The sequence below is a fragment of the Lissotriton vulgaris genome, chromosome 3_1, assembly GCF_964263255.1.
Source record: "Lissotriton vulgaris chromosome 3_1, aLisVul1.2, whole genome shotgun sequence".
Classification (NCBI taxonomy): Eukaryota; Metazoa; Chordata; class Amphibia; order Caudata; family Salamandridae; genus Lissotriton; species Lissotriton vulgaris.
In genome coordinates this window covers 2,089,605,046-2,089,622,312 of record NC_141689.1, presented here as the reverse complement: position 1 = coordinate 2,089,622,312, position 17,267 = coordinate 2,089,605,046, and the positions used below count along the sequence as shown (strand labels likewise).

At 48.8% G+C, this 17,267-nt stretch overlaps 1 protein-coding gene across 1 annotated transcript in view; it reads right to left on the bottom strand.

Annotated features, from left to right (window-relative positions):
- CLOCK (clock circadian regulator) overlaps positions 1 to 17,267 on the bottom strand; it is a 1,177,342-nt gene that overhangs the window by 1,089,526 nt on the left and 70,549 nt on the right. Inside the window, exon 2 of the mRNA XM_086962635.1 lies at positions 11,957 to 12,194. The gene's annotated coding sequence lies outside the window, so the exon portion shown is untranslated. The remainder of the gene's footprint in view (positions 1 to 11,956; positions 12,195 to 17,267) is intronic.

Sequence of the window (17,267 nt, the reverse complement as noted above, 5' to 3'; positions counted from 1 at the left end):
GCTCAGTAAGGTGAGGTTGGTGAAGGAGCTGGAGGCCTTCTTATGTATGCCTATCTAAGTAAAGCTTATTTCATTCTACAAACTGCTTTGGACTCATCTTTACACCCACCACCCCTGGATATCACAATGTCATCTTCAATTTCACTGCCATTTCTTCTCTCCTCCTCCCACTGCCATTTATTATTAGCAAATTCCAGTTTCTCCCTCGCTAAGGCTATGGAAGCTGACTGGGCCTCCATCTGCCTCTCTGCAAGAGACAGAGATGGTTCCTGTGTATGGGGCCCTGCTCCACGTCACCATCTGGAATTATGCATCTAGTGTTGGAAGCTATGGCGGAGGCATCATCATCACCCTCCTGGATGATGCTGGCTCCACTACCCTTCATTCTCTGCAGCTGCCCTAGTCCAGGCTTTCAGGGACTTAAGCAACCCTGCCTTCCTAATCTTGTTGGGTGCAAGCAGATTCCTAAGCCTACACTGTGTCCTAAGCTCAGCCATCTTGAGTTTAGTCTGTTCAGCTAAGTCTAGCTCCATGGTATCACTAGTTTTGGGTCACAATAACTATCAATCAGACTTAGAACAACTTTAGAAAAATCCAACCAATGGATCAAAAATCAGTGTAGTCCAAATTTCAAAAATTCTTAATCTTGATTCTTGGCAATTCAGAGGATTTTTAAGATATTCATTTACTTAACTGCACGGTGTACTTTTATGTATTAAATCTCTTTATATTCAAAAAAACAGAAACTAAAACAAAACAAAAAAAGGGGGAAAAGGGGTCTTACATACAGCTGGAAAATATCAGGGTCTCTTACAGATAACAATGCGTCCAATGTGTAGTGATATCCGCAGAGCTCCCCCCACGCAAAAGTCACAATCTGCTAGTCGAGCTACGAGCTCGACTAGCAGAGTTTTTCCAGAGCTCATGGAGCGATAAAAGGAAAAAAAAAAAACTTTTACGTATCCCCCCCAACCTGTTCCCCAATCCCCCACCCCTCTCCCACCCTTCGGATCCTTCTTCCAACACCATACTTATCCCCCACACACTCAACCTGATTCGTCATTCACATGTGACGAGCGGAGCAATCTTAAATACCTAGGACAAGTCACTTCTCGAAATTCGGTGGCTAGCAGGGATAGAAAGGGCTGCCACAGCTCCGCATATTTCGCCCCTTCCCCCGCTTTCACCAAAGAAAGTCTTTCCATACCAAGGACAGACCAGAGTCGCCACAGCCAGTTCTGAAGAGTGGGGACCTGCGTGGATCGCCACAGGGCTAACAGGGCTTGCACTGCGGAGCCCAGCGCTATCGCTATCAACCAACCCCTACGAGCCCTTAGAGCATAGGTTAGAGCATTAGGGAGCCCCAATAGGACATAGGCCGGAAATCGCGGGATCTCCGTCTCAAAGTGGGCATCGACTTCGTCCAGAATCAGTTTCCAATAACCCTGTATATGACTGCAATCCCACAGAAGGTGTGTCAGGGTGCCCCTCTCCCCGCAGCCCCTCCAGCAGAGTGCATCCCCCATTTGGCCCATCTCGTGCAAGCGCTCTGGTGTGTAGTACCAATAGGTCACTAGTTTCGTAAATGTGTTGGTTAGTCCCATGTGGTAGGCCGAGTGTCGGGCGCGATAATAAATGTCCTCCCATTCTTTGTTGCGTAGAGTCCGCCCCAGTTCCCTTTCCCATCTCGCCCGTCCTGCATTATAGACGCGCGAGTATCTGTCCAGGAGGAGTCGATATATGTCAGAGATGAGTCCCTTATCTGTGGTGGGTGAAAGAAGCCAATATTCATATTTACTGAGCTTGCGCGTCGCGTCCCCACGAATCAGGGGGTGAAGCGCCCAGTGCCGGACCTGCAGATACCTAAGACGTTCGGTCTCCGGGAGGTCATAGGTCTTCCGGAACTCCTCGAAAGGCATCACTCCCTCACCTGAATACATGTGAAAAAGGCATCGGTACCCTGCTGGGCGCCACCGTGCAAAAGTCCGGACATCCCTTCCCGGACTGAAGTCGGGATTCTCCAGCAGGGGTGTGAGGGGAGACGGGAAGGTCGTCAGGTCATGCAGGATGCAGGTTCGATCCCAGACCTCTAGTGGTACCCATGTGATGAAGGAGGCGTATAAATTAGGGGGCCTTTGTTGTCTGCGCAAGAAAGGTACCTCCTGAAGTGGACGCCCCGCTACTGCTTGGTCTTGGAACAACCAATGGCGCTCCGATTCCCATTTGCTCCACTCCACTAGAGTCCTGAGTTGGGTCCCCCGGTAATAGAGTTGTAAATCCGGAAGACCCAGACCTCCGCTCTCCGGGGGAAGCATTGCTAGCCTCAGCTTGAGCCTGGGTCGCTTCCCGTTCCACACAAACTGCGCCAGTTCTGATTGTGTGCGGCGAATCCATCCCTCCGGGGGACGAAGCGGGAGAGCCCGAAAAACGTATAGAACTTGCGGGAGGATCGTCACCTTTGCTGCTGCCACTCGGCCCAGCCACGAGAGGGGGAGGTGCCGCCACCGCCCGATCTCCGCGCGAATAGTGCAACTAAGGTTAGCGTAGTTGATGCGCACCATTTCCTGTAGCGTGGCCGCCAATTGTATGCCCAAGTAGGGGACTGCGCCGTCCGCCCACTGGAAGGGGAATTGCGCTTCTAGCGAGGCCCGCGTTTGCACCTCCAGGGAAAGGTCAACGGCGACTGACTTCGTCAAGTTCACCTTAAAGCCAGAAGCCTTTGCAAACGCATCCAGGATGGCCGCTCCGGCCGGCAAGGAGTCGCAGGGGAAGCAAAGGAAAGCAAGACGTCATCAGCGTATAAGCTGATCATGTGAATATAAGCCCCGAACTTGATCCCTTTAATGGTCGGATGCGATCGCATGGCCTGCGCCAGGGGTTCCATGAATAGCGCGAAGAGCAGGGGTGAGAGCGGGCACCCCTGCCGGGTTCCGCGTTCAATGGGGAATGTGGGCGATGAGCAGCCATTAACCCGAACCGCCACTGTGGGGAAGGTATAGCAATTCAGTATCCACGTACAGAATTTCGTGCCTAGCCCTGCCTTGATGAGCACCTGTTCCAGATACGGCCAGTGGACTCGGTCGAAGGCCTTCTCCGCATCAATTGCCAGCATCATGAACTCTCCTGGCAGCCTGGAGGCCCGTTCCACCGAGCGCCCTTTTAGTGTTATCGACGTCTGACGCTCCGGGATAAAGCCGGCCTGGTCCGGGTCAATCAGACCTTGCATGAGTGGACCCAGCCGTTGCGACAGTATGCTGGTGTAAAGCTTCAGATCTACATTAAGTAATGATATAGGGCGGTAGGACCCGCATAGCGTTTGGTCCTTCCCTGGTTTGGGAATGACCGAAATCATGGCACTCATCAGGTCTCTTGGGATGGCGCCGGGTTCAGAGAAGGAATTAAAGAGGGCAGTCAGCAACGGAGCAACCTGGGGGCAGAACGTTTTGTAAAAGGCGGCGGTGAAGCCATCCGGTCCTGGCGCCTTTGCCAGTTTGAGGCGGGCAATTGCGGCAATGACTTCCTCAGGACGGATCTCCCTGTCAAGGAATTCCGATTGGTCTGTCGATAAAGTCGGTAGGGACACCGAGTCCAGGAAGGCCGCCCCATCCGTCGGATCCAGCGCAGCTCCCTCGTATAACGTAGTGTAAAAGTCACTGAAAGCCTTCGCTATAGCTCCGTCCTCGGTCACTGTAACCCCCTCCAGCGTATGTATTTCCTGCACCGAGTGTCGCTGCTGCTGCTCGCGGTGTGCTCTGCCTAGCAACCTCCCGCATCGGTCTCCTGTGTAGTATGCATGTCTTACCCGTAGTGCTGCATATTCTGCTCTATCTTGATCTAGAGCCGCTAACTGTTGACGTGCTACGCGTAACTGTTTCCACACCCGCGGCGCCCCTGTCCTCTGGTGTACCTGCTCCAATTCTTTCGTGCGGGAAGAGAGCTCCTCCCTCTTACGGGCCCTCTCCGCATTTTCTGCCGCCGCGCTTGCAATGAACTCGCCCCGTATGACTGTTTTGAGCGCTGCCCAGTGTGTTGCATGTGAAGTGTCAGCTATAGCTTCCTTGATCTTGGCCACAACCCCTTGTCTGTGCAGTAGCGTGTCCCTCAGTCTCCAGCAACGGGCGCTGCGCCCCACTGGCGGAAAGGTAAACACCACCGTGAGGGGTGCGTGATCGGAGAGTGCGGCCGCTCCTATCTCAACGCTTGACGCCAGCGCAGTAAGTGAGGCAGATGTTAGAAAGTAATCTAGGCGCACGTGGGTTTTGTGGGCGTTGGAGTAATATGTGTAGTCCCGATCTCCCGGGTGGAAGGAGCGCCACAAGTCCGTCAAACCCAGCTCTGACAATCCGTTCCGCCCCCCCTCCGATAGAGTGCCTGCCTGCGTGGATCGCTGCGCTGACCTGTCAAGTAGATTGTCAAAAACTAAATTGAGGTCCCCCCCAACCAGAACGTGTCTATCAGGCGCAGCCGCTGCTTCAGTAATCACGCGGTTGAGGAACTTCTCCTGCCCCTCATTTGGCGCATAAACCGCAATCACCTTAAAGGTGTGAGTTCCCAGTAAGAATCTGATGGATAGGAGTCGCCCCCTGATCTCTGCCCCCCAGTGTATCAACTTCCCCTTGAATCGCTTCAAGGATCGCCACCCCAGCGGTCTTTGTAGTTGTCGATGAGAAAAGCTGTGTTGGAAAGTGGCGGGACTTGAGCCTATGACAATCTTTAGACAGCAAATGCGTTTCCTGGAGGAGACAGATATCTGCTTTCGAATGCTCCAGCAGGGACAGCACCGCCCGCCTCTTAACAGTTAAGTCCACACACATTCAACGTGAGCACACTCAACTCAGTCGCAGGCATAAAGAATCACTCCCCACACTCGCTCTGTGAAAATGTCCGGCGGCCGAAACATCAGCCATGGCCTGTCTCGCAGTTGCCCCAGCCACCCAGGACCCTCAGATCTCTGCAACTCTTCATTCCAACATCCACTAAGATCCGGAGTCCCCCCTTACCAACAACTCCCCCGTCCCCACCATGAGCCAAACCCTGAACAACAACCCCCCACCCCCCACAAACCCAAGATACAAACTTTGATAGTCCTTCATCCAGGAATGAATGGGAAATGTCTCTCAACACGGGGTAGTTGTACTAGGGCGTTCAGGATCACTCTCCCGCCGATGGCATCCTAGAATGAACGGGTAGTAATGCCACCAGAGCACCTTAAGTCTTTCACCCTGTGGGGTCAGCACCCCCATCAATTGCTACTGCCTCCAGTGCAGCTCGTTGGCCCTCCGCAATTTCTGTCGCTGGGGGTTTCGTCACTCTTTTCAGTCGCCGTTGTTGGCGCCATTGTGGCCTGTGGTCCCCTGTCTCCAAGGTGGGTCTCTGAGTCTCGTCCTCTTCTTCCGGTTGCTCGATTCCCAACAGACGGCATGCCTCTGAGACCGATCGTAGCTGGTACTGCTTGTTGTCCAGACGAAAGACTAGGCGGAATGGGTGGCCCCAGCTGTACGGGATCTTCCGTTGTTGCAGATATGAAGTGACCGGCCTGAACAGACGACGTTTGTGGAGTGTGAGGGCCGCTAAGTTTTGGAAAAGCAAGGGCGACGTTACCTGGAATGAGAGCGGGTGCTTCTGTCGTGCCCTCTGCAGTATCTCCTCCTTGGTGCGAAAATCCTGGACGCACACTAGTATATCCGGGGGGGCGCCGTCAATGCTCTGGGAGGACCCGTTCTGTGCGCCCTATCGAGTGGAAGGGTTGAGTCTAATGGGCGCCCCAGCACATGGTTGAAAAGTTCCCTGGCATAGCGGAACACATCCTGGGTAGCTTCTGATACTGCCACATAGCGAATGCGGATGTTATGTCGTCTTGAGCGGTTCTCCAAGTCCTCCATGTGGAGCTGAAGGTCCACCTGCTGGTCGTGTAGGCGGATGATTTCTTGTTGGAGAGCCGCCAGTTCAGAGTCCTTGTTGTCGCTTTTGGTTTCAAGGTCTGCCACCCTTTCACCCAAACCGTCCACATCCCGCCGGACTTCCTTGAGTTCGCTAGTGAATTCAGTTTTGAAAGTTTGAATGTCGTCCCGCAGGGACGTAAAGAGGGACTCCAAAAACGCTTTCGTGATGGGTTCCGACCCGCCGTCTGTACAGCGCTCTATTGTCCTCGGGCCCGGGGTCACAGCGTCTTTTTGTGGCGGGGTCTGGGGTTTCGCAAAAAGGTCTTTAACCGTTTAGCCGCGGTTGCCCCTGGGAGCCGACATCTCAAGGCCCCTTGGGCCGTAGGGCTAGGCCTATACCCCTGCTGATCCCACAGGGCGATTCCAAACCGTCGTGGCGTCTGCGCTGCTGCCCAGCCAATTCTGTCACGGCTGGCCCTGTCGTCTCCCCCACTCTCTGCTGGGACTTTCCAAATGCCTTCTCCCCACCGGCTCCGCAAGTCCCGGGGCGGTCGGGCGCCCTCGCGCACTCACAAGTTGGCCGCCCACTCCTCCAGGCCTCTACACCACCGCCGCCCTCAGTCCCTGTGGTGTCCTCACCGTGCTATGGCTCGCGGGTCAGCAGACCTTCCCTCTCGCTCAGTCTCTCACTCCACAGGGCTGTCAGCACTGTCAACTCCTCAGCTGTGGCCCTTGAGACCGGGCAGCACCACTCACAGGCCAGGACACACCACCAGGGCTCCCCGTCTCCCCCCGGCGATGCAACCAGGGCTCACTCCGCCCGCCCAGGCCCCTCTGCAAGCTCACCCGGGTCTGCCTGTGGACGGGCGCCTCTCCTGCAGCCAGGCACTCCACTGCTATACCTATCGGCCGCCACACGTTGGCCGAGTTACCGGCAGCCTCCGCCTCACCTCGGGCCTGGATACCGGCTCCCAGAGTCCCCTTGCGGCTCCGCAGCACTGTTGATCCTCGCCGCTGCCCTGGGGTCTCACCACGCTCCCTTATGGCGGCGCTCACAGCTCGGTGTCTGTACTCTGCCGGCGCCTGTCAGGGAGCACAGCCTCAGTCCCGCTCCGTCCGTGCCCGGATCCCGCCGCGCAGCTCCGCACTCTGCCTCGGGGAAGGCCGCGCTGCAGGCCCGGTGGGGGATGGGCGCGTCGCAGCTCTCGAGCGCCAGGCAGCCAGGCGAATGCGGGTCTCCCCTCTCGGTGCGGGCTTTGGCCCCGCTCGTCTTCTCCCGCAGTCCCGACCACTCACGGAACCAGCTGGAAGGCTCCGGAGTGCCGAAACCGGTGCTGTAGTAAGGCCGTCGGCGGGAGCAGCGAAATTACACGTCTGCTCTCGCCGCCATCTTGGCCACGCCCCACGGTGTACTTTTAAACACAGCGCTGAACACCAAATGCTGGAACGTGGGTTATTGTTGTAAATAGAAGCCTGGAGCCTGGTATCATTTAGGTTGCTTTATTCAAGATAGTCAAGTCTTCAAGATGTTAATAATAAGATATAGAGAAGACCCACCAGGAGTGACCAGCTTGCCACTCAGCCTGCCTGGTTCCAACTGCCAGTTGTCACCAGGCTAAGTCCCAAACACTCCATGATGTCACCAAAGGTTCTAGTGGTGACATCATGTGAATGACAGTGAAATCCCACAGGCAGAAAAGAGACAGGTTAAATACAACACATCTCCTTTCTTTAGGGAAATCAAAAGAGACAATTATGAAAGGTAAAATTAGCTAAGATGTACTCCACCACATAAAGGTACAAAATCCCAAACAGTTACTAACTTATCAAAACGCAACTCGTCCCAAACACAACTAGTCCCAAATCTCATCCCCTTTCCTTGGGAAAACACAAAATTGATGAAGTCCACTTTGCTCCATAACGGGGTACAACCCTCCCCATGAACTGCACCTTGGAGTAGCCAATGCTCCGCCCCCAATTTCCTAATGGGGTACTCAACGGGGTACAACTCTCCCCGTGAACCACACCTTGGAGTAACCATTGCTCCGTCTCCAATTTCCTAATGGGGTACTCACCACCCTTAAAGTGAACACTTAACTAGGACACATATAGACCCAAAGACCAGGACACATATAGTCCCAAACACCTCACTTCATGAATCATTTGAGTATACAGATTCTATCTCTAAAACAATGCGAGTAATAACTTCCATCTCAAAACTTAAGGGCACACGCCTCCCATTAATACCCAACTTTACGCCACCCCAAAGACACCAAATTACGTCACTCATCACTCGCTTGCCACTCACCACACCAAAAACACAAAAATTGCGTCACCCGTCACTCACCACCCCTAAAGTATACTACACGGGGGCAACCACCTGCCACATGAAACTCTTCGCCCTCACATTATTCACCACTAACTTATCCCTTACCACTCACTCAACCACGCAAACCACGAGACAAACATCAAAATGACCAGCATAACAATGTTAAAGAAAGTCTCGTGCTCCGGTGAGCGATCTCTCACCCAAGATCTCCTCAGAAGTAGGAATAGCTGTTTTCATCACGCCAGTAGCAGTATCATCCCAGTTGAAGGTGTTTTTAGTCCAAAAGTCAGACGAGAACGAACAAATCCCAAAGTTCGCAACGTCTCCCAAAAAAAACTTTCATGTAATAAAGTATTGGTGACATGGTGAAAGTAAACTGAAAATAAAGCAAGCTCAAACATTCCCATGACTCCTTCTCAGGTCACATTAAACTTATGCCATAAGCCAAACTTGCTGCAAAACGACTCAAAAGTGACCTTTTCAGAACCGGTTTAAGAAAGGTGTAACAAACACCAACGATCTTAAATTCTGCTTCAATAATTATTTTCAGACAGTTCTCTCTTCACCAACCTTACAATCGTGTGGCAAAAGTCTTGCAAGTCCCCCAAGGATCGTTTCCATGGTGACGATACAGACGAAGGCTCGGTGTATTGCTCCAAAACAAAGCAATGACTGCGTTAAAATGGTGGCACGCATACTGCGTAGCGCTGGGTGGCTCTGGGCACGTCGCTGCCTTAAACGTGCAAGTGCGGCATAACAAGACTCCATCACGTCATAATGAGCTGTGCAGCAAAAGGTAAGCTTCACACGTTTCTCTGTGATTTTTAAAATGGCAATGACAGTTAAAGTATCTGTGGCGCATTTCCAGTCGCGCATTGCCCATCGCGCAGTTATATTAAATTTGTTTAAAAACATTCTCAAAGTAAGTGCTGACACTTATTTTCCGCATGACTTCGCTCTGCTTTAAAATACATGCGCTGCGTGTTGTTCATTTTAATTTTTCCAGGTTCACGATGTGACTTATGAAACTGACGCTCATCTTTCCTCATACCCTCACGGTGCTTTTCCACTCAGCCGCTCGATGACAGGTCTGAACAGCGCTCTCAAGCGCTACAAATCGTGTCACAGCCGCTCGATCACAATCAGAGATTACAGCCTGAACAGAACGCTTGCTGAATTAAGATAACTGCCTTCCAATGGCCATATGCACGTAATATGGTATACAACGTTTACAACGAAGTTTTTACAACGCACTACCATTACAACGCAGGCATTACCACGCATACCATTACAACGCATTGCGCTGGGGGGCGCTCTAGGATAGGGAATAAGTTTAATTTTCTATCCAACACCTTCCCTAGTGTCCACGGGGACTGGAGTTGGAATAGAAAATTATACTTACCACTATCCAGCACCTCTAAGCGCTATGCGTTGTAACGGTATTCGTTGTAAATACCGCGTTGTAAAGGTATGCGTGGTAAAAGTATGCGTTGTAACGTCATACATCCACGTAATATTAATGTCTGCGTTTTTACACACTAGTGAACTTCGCCAACTCTGCCACAATATCAAGCTCATGCATCTACACCCTGGGTTTGCAGGCCGTCCTGATTACATAGGACACTGGTGGGACTTACCAGGGTGGATGTCTTGTCTTCTTTTAAGTTTCATTCTTTCTCTAATTTTCCTTAAATTTCTTCAAACACACAGGCTCTTGTACTTTAATAAGTTCCTTAATACTTGCTTTTCCTTTGCACTGTAGGTTCTTTATTTCTTATCCCCGTCGTCTGCACGATGTAAATCCGCTCCAAATTGTTCCAAAGTCGCCAAAAATGTTGTAAATAGAAACCTGGAGCCTGGTATCATTTAGGTTGATTTATTCAAGATAGTCAAGTCTTCAAGATGTTAATAATAAGATATAGAGAAGACCCACCAGGAGTGACCAGCTTGCCACTCAGCCTGCCTGGTTCCAACTGCCAGTTGTCACCAGGCTAAGCCCCAAACACTCCATGATGTCACCAAAGGTTCTAGTGGTGACATCATGTGAATGACAGTGAAATCCCACAGGCAGAAAAGAGACAGGTTAAATACAACATTTATTAATGATGGTAAATATGCATCTACCCTCTAAGGCCAATAACATGGTCTAGGGCTCAGTTTAGGTCTCAAAACGTTATTCCCATGCTCAACCCTGGGTAGATTGGCTGCGAGCAGTCAGGCTGAACTTAGGAGGTAGGTATGTAAAGCATTTAAAAACACCAATGAGTAAATAATGAAGAAACAAGACACAAAAAAAAAACACCCCAATTTATAAAAATATGAACTATTTTAATCTTTAAAATGCCACCAAAATGACAAAACTCCACTACAGGGAAATGGAAATATGAATTTTAAAAGATGAAACACTTTCTAGCAGTTGAATACATATTGCGCCACTCTGGGACATCTGGCCGCGCTTGACTAGGACAATGCCAAAGTTTCAGGCCATCCGAAATGGAGCCCTGCTCGGATACACTAAGTGGGAGGACCCGGTCAAACTTTTACCTTCAGACTTAGAAACGCTTCTGGAGCTTTTTCTTCCCAGGGCCCCTGCTGCTATTCACTAGTCTGGATTTGGTGAGGGTTTGCCGACTTGACTTTCATGGAGCTTCCAGTCAAACTCTGGAAGTCGACCTTCAGAGCTTTTCAGCAGGGCGAACCTGGAATCAGGGCTCGGTCTCAGTTGAAGGTGGCCGGCTTGGGTCTTGCGGTAGAGTTGTATGAACCTTTTTTCCAAAAATTGCTCCAAACATCTGAGGCTCCAAAAGGTCCAACACACAATGCAAGGACCAGGAAGCTCCAAGATGGTTCTTGAAAGTTTGGGACCACAATTCCCACAATGCACTGGACAAATCCTTAAAAGTCCATTGGATACACTCCAAGCAAGGAACACTTGTTGGTGATGCAGGAGGGCCCTGTTAACCTGTAGCTTGCAGGGAGTCCACACTTTAATTCTTTATAAACAAGGTACATCCACAGGGCTGTAGTTCCAGATAGTGCAGCAGGCGGAGTCAGCCAGAGTGCAGGGCCTGGTGGTACAAATAAAGTTTCTAGCATGGCAATCACTCTTCTCTTAGTTTCAAGTAGCAGATCTGGGAAGCTCTGACCCTCTCACATTGTATTCAGTGTTCTCTGGGGTCACGCAGGACATTAAAAATGTATATAAAATTACAGTTGGCAAAGCAAAATACTATCTCTCTAAGTAGAGCCTAACAAGGATTATTGTAGTGCATATCTTATATCCTTACGGTTTGGTCACATAAATCACAAGCCCCAAACCCCTTGCCTACTATGGTAATCCGTGAAATTCCATGTAACAAAATGTCTTCCCACAGGCTTTGGCAGAGTGGAATACATACCTCCTTAAAAGTCTTATGTCTTCAACACACGCTTTTCACAGCAGGTAGGTATGGTCCAGTGCTATACCATTTCATAATAAAAAGGTCAAACCTCTGAAACATGGCATTGCTTTTCCCAATGATCCGATAAAGCCTTTAGCCTTTACCATTGGGTTTACACCTTACAAGCACTTTTTTTGTGGAATCACACAACTTCTCCCCAATCAAAACATGTACTCCTGACTCCAAACGTGGGTGGAGCCAAAGCCCCTCTCTTCATGGTTCTCACAAAATTGTCTTACGATGACAGCGCTGTCAAACCAGTCCATAAAAACAAAATAGTTTACAGCTTAAAGGAGAACTCTCACCTTGCTGCAAGGTTAAGTGCAGTCAGCGGTGTAGTCATCAAGTGTCCAACTGCATGACAAAGCAGCTCCTGTGCAGGTCCCGGCATTGGACAGAACTTGAGAAGGTAGCAACAGAAGTAGACGTCGGAAGCTGATTAGGTACAGCTTAGGTACGACCTTTCCTTACTGACATGATGAGCTGATCAAACAGCCATATTCCTTGTTCCTGCTTGTGTTGTAAGCCACTAGCCAACATTTCCTAAGATCAGAAATATAAAAAATATAGCTGTTGTAAGGGAGAGGTATCATGAGTGACGAGAGAACCCATACTTTAACAGTATTATAGCAAGTTGTACACAATGGAATAATACAATGCAACAACAATGGCAATACTGGTGTCAGTTTAGAGACAATGGGCATTCACGAACATTTGAGACCATTCCAGAATTACTTTTTTAGTTTCGTAATTTTAAAAAACCCCATGCATGCAAGGAGTTCATTTACATGTTCTAGATACCCAACTTATATCTTAATTTGCTAAAGTCCTCTGACGACTTCTAACAAAAGTGAAACAATTCTATCTTGAGAGGCTTGAATGATATTAAAGTATATGCTGAAAATGTTTCCGCACACAGAATAAAAAGGCTTAGCATCAAAGGGAAAAACCGTTTTATAGACTCATGTAAACTAAGGAAAGGAGCCCCTGATCGCAAATTGCTAGGATGGAGGGTCCTTTGAACATAAAAAACAAGCATTTGCAATGCAATAGGTCGCCGCATTCACGCGAGTTTGAGCTATTGGTATTGTAAATGGCAATGCCTTTTATTTATGTTTTGGGTTTTAAAACATAAATAAAAGGCATTGTCATTTACAATATTAATAGTTTAAATTCTCACAAATGCAACACGTATTGTATTGCAATAAAGGGCCTTCTCGACCTCTTGTTAGATTGTAAATATCAGAGGAAGAGACCGGCCTGCGACATCTTCAAAGTAGTGATGAATAGTGCAGTCAAGAAGATGTGTACGTTTTGTAAATTACACAGACACAAAGTGTAAAGTGAGAGTTAACTCCTTTACCGCGGTGCAAATTCTGCCGCGGTGCAGGAGTTCTATTATGTGGGCGGGGTCGCGTCTGCCAACAGACTTGCGCAGCACTACCGAGGTAGTGCTCGCGACGGCCGTTGGCCGGCGCGCATGCAAGAGGTTAAATTTGATCCGAGCTATAAACACTAACAAAGCGCTCCAACACCTTTTGCTCTGTGATTACTCTGTCGCCCGGGGGCTATTTCCTGCCCTCTCCGTGATTTGAGTGTGCAGGGTGGAATTGCGTAATGTCATTGCTATCTTTGGCCTCATAAAAACACTCCAGCAGTAGTAGGACCCTTGTGCACGGCGGGCTGTGCTTTATGGCAGGCAAGGAGGGAGGGAGAAAAGAGGGATGGATGGTCTCGGCTGAATCTCTGGCCACGTACAGTGCCCCTGCTACTACTAGTGAGCGAGAGGTACAGAGGTGGTGGTATTGGAGGTACTGGTTGTGGTGGTACTGGTATTGGTGGTGATGGTACTGATATTGGCGGTACTTCCAATACAATTTTGGTATTGGTGGTAGTGGTATTGTGGTGGTATTGTTGGTGGTCGTATTGGTGGTGTTGGTATTGGTGTTGGTATTGGTGGCGGTGAAGGTATTGGTGGTATGGGTGGTGGTGGTATTGGTGGTATGGGTGGTGGTGGTATTTGTGGTGGTGGTATTGGTGGTGGTGGTATTGGTGGTGGTCCTAGTGGTGGTGGTATTGTTGGTGGTGGTATTGGTGGTGGGGGTTTTGGTGGTGGTGGTATTGGTGGTACTTGTATTGGTGGTGGTGGTAAGGGTGGTGGCATTGGTACTGCTGGTGGTGGTATTGATGGTAGTGGTATTGGTGGTGGTATTAGTAGTGGTACTGGTGGTTTTGGGGGCGGTGGTGTATTGGTGGTGGTGATATAGGTGGTGGTGGTGGTATTGGTGGTGGTACTGCTGGTGGTGGTATTGGTATTGGCTGTGGTACTGGCAGTGGTGGTGGTGGTATTGGTGGTGGTACTGCTGGTGGTGGTATTGGTGGTGTTGGTATTGGTGGTGGCACTTGATTGTGGTGGGATTGGTGGTGGAAATAGTGATTAGTGGCAGTGGTATTGATGGTGGTATTGGTGGTGGGGTATTGGTGGAGGTGGTATTGGTGGTGGGGGTATTGGTGGTGGGGGTATTGGTGGTGTTGGTACTGGTTGTGGTGGTATGGGTGGTGAAGGTAGTATTTGTGGTAGTGGTGGTGGTATTGGTGGTGGTATTGTGGTGGTATTAGTGGTACCGGTATTGGTGGTGGTATTAGTGGTGGGGTGGATGGTGGTGGTATTGGTATTGTGGTGGTGGCATTGGTGGTGGCTATATTGGTGGCAGTGGTGGTATTGATGGTGGTATTAGTGGTGGTATTGGAGATGATGGTATTGGTGGTGGTAGTATTGGTGGTGGTATTGGTATTATTGGCGGTATTGGTGGTGGTGGTATGGTAGTGCTGGTGGCATTGTTGGTATTGGTGGTGTCAGTATTGGTGATGGTGGTATTGGTGGTGGTGGAATTTCTGGTACTAGTGGTGATATTGATGGTGATGGTCGTAGAGGTGGTATTGGGAGTAGTATTGGTGGTGGTGGTGGTATAGGTGTTGGTATGTGGTAGTAGTGGTATTGGTGGTGATTGTGGTACTGGTGGTATTGGTGGTGATGATATTACGGTATTAGTGGTGGTAAGGGTGGTGGTATTCATGGTGGTGGCATTGGGGTGGTGGTGGTGGTATTGGAATTGCTGGTGGTGATATTTTTATTGGTGGTAGTGGTATTGGGGGTGGTTGTATTGGTGGTGGTGGTATTGGGCGTGGTATTGCTGTTGGTATAGGTGGTGGTATTATTGTGTTTTATCTAGGAACCCGAATCAATATTGCTATTTTATGCCCTTGTACGGCTATAATCAATAATATCCCTATTATGGCATAAGGAATCAGATCCATATTTAAGTAAATAGCCCCTGCAGTCCAAAGCACGGCAGAAGATACTTCCCTGGATTCCTAGAAAGCACAACAAGTTCTTTCGACACACCAAACCGCCAGCAACCTGGGAAATTCCCATTTGCTTTTGTTTTGATTTGTCGTCAAACTACTGCGAACACTAAAGGAACAGTCAGTTCTTAGTGACCTCTTTATTGACGTCTCATGTCCAAACCTTACGTCAAACTCGGCACCTTTCAGGTATAAATATACCAACGTTGCCTTAAGCAAACACACGTTGGTGGTTTTGGAGCCGAGCAGCTATCTACTTGCCAGAGAGCCCAGCTGATGCGAGAGCCCACGGACGCTGCCCCTACTCTTTGACGCACTGAGAGAGACGCTGTCTTTTCTCCTGCAGAGAAATCCAGCTCCGGTGTTCTCAGCCGCCTTCACGGGCTGCTGGGATATCGAGTCCTGAAAGAGAGATACCAGACCTCCTGCATACTATTACCCAGGTACGAAGCTGACTAAACCCTTGAAGAGAATTCTTGAGTCAGATTCTTGGCAAAACAAACTTAACTCAAACTGCTAATTACTTACTCCTTCCCACGTGTTAATCTTAGGTCAGGTACAACGGGGTAGGCGTATTTGGAAGCACCAGTTGATTAGGTTAGTCAATGTATATATGTATGTATATATTTTATCCATTTTAAAGTATCTTATGGCTAAGAAACCATATCAATGCTTTTATAGTATTATTTCATAATACTCTTTTTACTGTACGCACTTTACTTTACACTAAGTATTGCAATAATGGCAATTAATTTCTCTTGCATGAGAAAGAAGACTGCTCAATAAATTACACCTTTTATTGAAAACGCCCGTCTCTCTTTTCTCTGCACTCTGGTGAAACTAAGTACGCACAATGACTGAGTAAAATAGCTGTCTATTGTTTTCACACAAGTCTAGAGATACACTCTTATTCTGAGGGAGCAAAGTTGTCATGTTATATGGTTGTCGGAAGCTAATCCCTTCTTGTCTATCCAGGGAGGTTAAACTCCTCCTCGTTTATTCTAGAAAGTTTCTAGTGACCTCCGAGCTAGCTGGCAAACCTTAAGTCTATTATAGTCAGAAGAGACCTAGTCGACCTCAGTCCTACGTCTACACTGCTGAATATATTATTCCAATGCGCAGAGCCTATTGGGAATATAGGAACTACACTACATGGCGCCCAACGTTTGGTAAGGCGATAAAACAAACGCAAGACGTTAGAGTAACTCAGTCGTGCTTTTTCACACAACCCTTTTTCCCGTAAATACTCCAAAAGACGTCTGGAGTGGGTAAAAGGTTAAAATCCGCCGGAACTTAGTAGGAAGAGATTCCTATGTATAGTTTTTGGTTTAGTCAACGTTGAAGGATACAGTGTTCCAAAATATTGTGTACCTAATCTTTGTTTCCTTAAAACCTGATCTGCAACAAAAAACGTTCGACCAGTAAAAATGGTGGAAAGTGATGACGATAGGGAGGCAGCTAGAATAGCAGCCCAACTCCTAGAGGAAGACACAAGTCTCCTACAGACTGACCCGAATGCTATACTCATTCCGGTCAACATAAGAAAAACTATAACTATTAAACTTATAGAAAATGGACTGACATCACGAGGTGGTACAGTCATATTTGTGGTAGAGGCTCATGAATATTGGCAGACAGAGGTATTCTATTCATGGATAAACTTTCCAGCAGCAAACGCTGTAACACACGAATTCCACTATTACAAAATAGAGGAACCCCCGGATGAATACACTCCTTTCGAGGACGTTGAAATCCCACTAAATTACCAAGAGCACCTGCTCTGGTTTAAAGGCGCCCTAAAACATAATAATCACATAACCAGGCTCGGTCCTCTAGGTAGACCAGGAGCAATGTGGCCGGTTCTAGCCAGTTACACACCACATCCAGACATCGAAAAAATGTCGGACCGGGAACTTTTAGCCCAGCTAAAAACACTAATTAAAATACACAGACAAATAGTCCAATATGTAATGCGGACTTCAACAGTCCAACCAGCTATTAACATTCCACAGCTGACCCCTCATCAGGGAAACACAAACAAAATTACACCACAGAACATACAATCATGTCTTGGTAAAACACCCGCAAAACGGGAACAAATTCCATTCTGGCTAGCACAAAAAATAACTCAAATTGAGGCTGTATTTCCGAATACTACCCCTAGTGAGAAACACAGAATTCTGACTATCTGCCTTCCAATGGGGGTCGCACCACATGTGGAGGATTGTGACACTTGGGGCACAGACTTTG